The sequence below is a fragment of the Leptonychotes weddellii genome, chromosome 13 (genome assembly GCF_054177405.1).
Source record: "Leptonychotes weddellii isolate Sample4059 chromosome 13, ASM5417740v2, whole genome shotgun sequence".
NCBI classification, from domain to species: Eukaryota; Metazoa; Chordata; class Mammalia; order Carnivora; family Phocidae; genus Leptonychotes; species Leptonychotes weddellii.
Genome location: NC_138381.1, coordinates 55,743,281 through 55,749,210, shown reverse-complemented (window position 1 = coordinate 55,749,210; position 5,930 = coordinate 55,743,281). Strand labels below are relative to the sequence as shown.

At 39.7% G+C, this 5,930-nt stretch overlaps 1 non-coding gene across 1 annotated transcript; it reads left to right on the top strand.

Moving 5' to 3' along the window:
• Positions 1–608: 608 nt before the first annotated feature.
• On the top strand, positions 609–681 carry TRNAK-UUU (transfer RNA lysine (anticodon UUU)). Its single transcript has one exon. It is a non-coding gene; the product is annotated as a tRNA-Lys (tRNA).
• The last annotated feature ends 5,249 nt before the right edge of the window (positions 682–5,930 follow it).

Below are 5,930 nucleotides of genomic sequence, written 5' to 3'. Positions count from 1 at the left end.
AGAAAATAAGCTGGGCAGCAGATCTAATATTTACTCTGCTTCGAATTCTTATTATAAAGTAAGAAAATGGTATTTTGGGTTTTAATCATCAGTCTATGTAAGTCAGTCATCCAGCTCAATTATTTCTGAGGACACTGACAATCACCTTCTGAGCCCTAAAAGCCTAGGCCCAGAGAAGGCTAACCTGCCTCCTGCACTCTTGCGGAGACCTGCCTGGTGGTGGACAGTCAGCCTTCCTCAGGGGATGCCTTCTGGTCCCATTGCTTGTTTGTTTTTTTTTTCAAACTGCAACATACAACCTCTACCTCCCTTCAGATTCCCAGTGCCTTATCTTTTCATTAAGGTAGATCCCCTGATGCACCATCCTTTTAAAATACCACATCCAGTTTCCAGACTAGACTTTTGCTCAGTGTCTAAGGCTGGGTGTGTTCCAAACCTGCCCCATCCAGGACTTCAGTTCCAGGCACTGGTCCATGGATACCTAGGCCTTAACCATGGTTATCTGGACCACACTTGGCTATGTCTTGAGAAACAGAACTGGCCAAGAAGTAGCAAACATAATTGAATACTTTTAACATGTACAGCCTCTCCAAAGATTATAAATCATTGCCCGGATAGCTCAGTCGGTAGAGCATCAGACTTTTAATCTGAGGGTCCAGGGTTCAAGTCCCTGTTCGGGCGCTTTGCTTTGGGGTGCCTGGGTGGCTCAGTCGGTTAAGTGGCTGCCTTCGGCTCAAGTCATGATCCCAAGGTCCTGGGATTGAGCCCTGCATCGGGCTCCCCGCTCAGCGGGAAGCCTGCTTCTCTCTCTCCCACTCCCCCTACTTGTGTTCTCTCTCTCCTGTCTCTCTCTCTGTCAGATAAATAAATAAAATCTTAAAAAAAAAAAGATTATAAATCATTACTATTGCAGACTTTGGGTCTGAAGCCTATGAAAAAAACTTGAAAGTATTCAATAATGTCTCAATATTTAGGTGCATAATGGAACTGCATATGCAAGGAATGTTTATTTTATCAATATAATTATGAACATGACCCAAGAATCATGTGACACAAGTCATACATCATAACCTTCCTGTAAGTCTCGTCAAGGTATCAAAACAGAACTCAAGATAAGAACGTCTTTCTTCTAAAGCTAAATCAACTAATGCTATTTCACCCATGAATTCAGTTTCCAAACAGGGAACCATTTGAGCACACAGAGACACAGGTAGCCTTGTTTTGTGAGTAGATAACTTTTTGTGGTCAGCCATGGAACCACATAAAAAAACAACTATATGATGGGGGTAATCCTGGGGTGGTAGTACTCCCTCCAGAGCTCAGCATTGCCCCACTTGCTTCTTCCCACTTGTAAGGGAAGGGACATCACTCAGGTCCTCAGCCACTGGCTACAGCATCCTAAGGCCTGTACAAAACCCATATAGCTCTGGGACCTCAAGTAGTCAGAAATAACAAAGGGTAAAGGACCCCCAACTTCTTCAGCAGCTGTGGCTGCAAGAGGGACTGAATTCATCCATCCATCCTTTGAAGTCCTTCATCCTACTTGTTTCCAAATAGCTTCAAAGATAATGTGTGGCAATAACATGTATACATAGATAATTAGATTAAGTGAGAAGTATGTTCCAGCTCTCAAATGTTATTCCTTTTCCACACTCACAGATACAGTAATATGACACACCCTAAGGTATTTCCACTTGGATAGACAAAAACATTTTCCCAGTCTTTGGCTGACCATAGTAGAAAAACTGAACAACTCTCCAGGCTTTTGTTATTTTTCTTATAAATGCAAATATAATTTTCTTAAACCAGCATTTCCCAATCTGTGTTTCAGATACTATGAGGTGCTAGAAAAAGGATCTCATAGTTAGAAAAAGTTTGGAAATGCTGCATAAGATGTTTAATGCTTACAGACTCACAAGAAGCATTAGTATATTAGAATCTTAAAGGTTCTACTACATCAAAAACTAATGATGTAATGTATGGTGATTAACATAACATAATAAAAAAAAAAAGAAAAGAAAACAGCCAGGAGGGTTGAGATTACAACAGTGATTTCAAACTGTTAGCAACATGACTCTGAAATAGTTTAGCTATTAGGTAGGATCACAGCACACAATACAGTTGACCTTTGAGCTGCATGGGTCTACTTATATCTGGATTTTTTTTTCAGTAAGTACAATACTGTGAATGTATGTTAGGATTTTCTTAACATTTTCTCTAGCTTTATTATAGGAATATATAATAAATATAATATACAAAAAAAAGAATCTTAAAGGTTCTGGGAGTCTTGCAATTAAGAACCAACTGAATATTATTTAACTGGATTTTTTATTGGTTTATGTGTGTGTATATATATGTATAAAATATCTGTTGTCAAAAGCTTCTTCAAGTATGATTTGCCTACAATCATATGTACTCATTTATATGCCACAGGTTTTTTTTTTAATTTTTTTTTAAGATTTTATTTATTTATTCATGAGAGACAGAGAGAGAGAGAGAGGCAGAGGGAGAAGCAGGCTCCCAAGGAGCAGGGAGCCCGATGTGGGACTCGATCCCAGGACCCTGGGATCATGACCTGAGCCGAAGGTAGACGCTTAACCATCTGAGCCACCCAGGCACCCCTATATGCCACAGTTTAATGAGTTTTGACAAATGTATTCACCCATGTACCATCACCACATAAAAAATATAGAATATTTCCATCACTCCAAATTTTTCTGATTATTCTTTCCATAAATCTATAATCCATGTCCAATGATGAGAAAAACATCACACAAGCCCAAATTGAAGGACATTGCACAAAATAGCTGATCAGCACTCCTCAAAATGATCAAATCAAGAAAAAAAAATGATAAACTGTCCCAGATTTCAGGATAGGAGAGGAACATCACAACTAAATGTAGAGTCCTATATTGGATTCTGGAGCAGTAAAAGGGCATTAATAGAAAAACTACCACAATCTGAAGAAAGACTAGAGTTTAGTTAATAGTAGTGGATGGATGTTGATTTCTTAGTTTTATTAAATGGACCACAATAATACAACATGATAACATTAAGGAAAAAAGAAACTGGGTGAGGAATATAAGGAACTCTCTGTACGCATCCATTATCTGACAGCTTTAGTAGGTCAGGAGTCCCAGCATGGCTAAGCTGATCCTGCTCAGGGTATCATAGGCTGTAATCAAGGTGTCAGTCAAGCTGCATTTCTTTCTAGAACAAGGAGTCTTATTCCAAGTTCACAGAAATAAATGTTGGAAGAATCATAGTTCCTTGCGATTATAAGAATGAAGTTTTCTGTTGGCTATCAGCTGGAGGTCACTCTCAGCTACTGGAGGCTGCTCACAGCTCCTTGCCTGGTGGCCCTGCCAAACATGGCAGCTCACTTCTTGGAGGCCAGCAGGGGAATCTTCCTCCAGTCTGTTAAAATGGAGTCTTACATAGATTGATGTAGTCATGAGAATGACATCCCATCAACTATTCTGTACAATCTAACTGAACCAAGGGAGTGACATCCCATCAGCATATTCTATTTATTAGAAGCAAGCCACAGTCCTGCTCACACTCAAAGGAGGGAATTGCACAGGAGTCACATGGGGGAGCCAAGATCAGGATTCTTTTAATCTGTGCTTTGTATGGATTCCACTATCCCTTTTAAGAGAGAATTTTGGAGACAAAGAGACACAAAAATAAATCTAGTCACAACCCTTACTTTGACAGAAGAAGAAACTGAGACCCAACAAAGTGAAGTGACCATTTCAGGCACATAAATGATCAAAGACAAAGTAAGGGCCAGATACCCAGGTCTTATGAAAGGAAAACTTTTCTGAAACTCTATGAACTTTTTAATTTAGATTTTAAAATTTTTATTCCACATTAAAATAAATTTATAGCTTTCATTGACATGATGCCTACATTTCCAGTCAGATAAACATTACCAAATCCCAATTATTAAGCATCCCCTTAGGGTGGGCACAAATTTAAAAGTTTATTAAATGAGCATGCTATCTGTAATTGGATGAACACAATAAAACAAGGTCCAGCAATAAAGCTTTAGCAAGATTTGGAAAGGTATGAAAAAGCTAGTGTGAGAAGCCATGCTACATCTTATGATGATCATGTTCTCATAACTTCTAACACAAATTCTGCACCCAAATCTTTTCATCTTCAATCATTTTGCTCAGATTATTTCACAGCAAACAAAATATCTTTCAATTACAGGAGTAATATTTCATCTGGACAACTACAAGAGATACTAGCTCATATTTGGGTCTATATATATATATATATATATATATATATATATATATATACTGCTTACAGTATATTTGTCATGGGACAAAACAGTAGCTGTGTTGTTCTCTAGGGTGTAGCATGGAAACAGAAAAATAGTTGTTTTGTTCTGTTTTGTTTTCAAATGAATATTTGTCAGAAATCTTTAGATAGCCCATTCTAAAAGAGAAATAAGACTAAATTAATTTTAATAACAGTAGTTTTTATGCAATGCAAAACCCACACTACATACTGTAGCATAAAATAAGAGGAAATAATTTCTAAACAACAACTAAAATGACCTATTTATATGAAAGATAACATATTATTTCCTCTATGCTGACTGGGTCCAAAATAAGGATTATAGGAGAATTCTCAGAATTAACAAACTAGGAAACTGTAGGAAAAGTATTCCTTAAAAAATGTAAATGAGGAAGAGGAGTTAAGATGGCAGAGTTGTAGGGGGACCCTGGGCTTGCTTCAAATCATTTTGAACAACTAGGAAATCAATCTGAGGATTAAGAAAACAATCTGCACAACTAGAGGGAAAGAACATGGCAGATGTGAGGTTCCAAGATGTGAATTGGAGGAGAGAAAAGCTTGGGTGCTGCAGAGGGCTGGGAGCCCTTTCAGTGGAGAGAAGTCAGGGAGAGAGGAAAAGAGTAAGAGAAAGAGCAGCATGTAGGGTTTGTGCAAGATGCCATGGTGTGGGAATCCCCTAGGTCACAGAGGAAGAGAACATTCCCCTTCCTGGAGCACATTTGGAAGAGAGTATATTTCCTCTCCAAGACAAAAGGCCCACTGGGTGCCACTGAGCAGCCGTTCAATAGCAGGGGACAGAGGCACACACAGAGGGCAGATAACCTGGTCAAAGCTGTTCACTGTGCTTCACCATAGACTCTAGGCACCTGTACTTTACTGGGACAGAATGGGGGTTGGGAGCAGCACTGTGAGGTTCTCCTCCAGAAGAGGGGAGTAGGTCCACACCTTGCTGGGTCCTTTAAGATTTGGAATATTTGAATCCCAGCCACCAGCCAAAAATAAAACACAGAACTGTGGTACCAGGCGTGCCCACGGCCTGGGCATAGACAGGTTGAGGGCAGAAACTGATGAAAGCCTGGGACACAGGAGGAGAGATTCTTTGTTTTTCTGTGAGGGCCTCCTGAACAGCAGTGGCCAAAAGTTCCCCTCCCCAGGAATGAAAGGGCAGGGTGACACCATCTTCCATGTGCCTCCTCTCCTCCCAACCTCCAGGACAGTCAGACTTCAGAGAGAAACACAGCACCTCCAGCAGATGCTGGAGTTTCTTACACCAAACCCCATTCCCCTGCACCTGATAGGGGCATCTTTACTAGGGCAGGTCTGACTGTGAGCCAGTGCAGCGGGCCTCTCCCTCAGAAGACCAACACAGGCCCCCTGCATGTGCCAAGTCTACTGATCATAGAGTACTCCAAAGCATCAGCTTCAGTTTTGGTGGAAATAGGACCAGGCATTCTTTTTTTTTTCTTTTCTTTTCTTTTTTCTTTGGAATAAGGCTTATAGTTTTTGTTCATCTGTTGGTTTGTTTGTTTCCTTTTCTTGTTTTTTTAGATCAGACTGCTTTTTTAAAAAAAAAAATCAGGCTTATCTTAACAAACAAATCAAAGCACACCTAGTTAAAG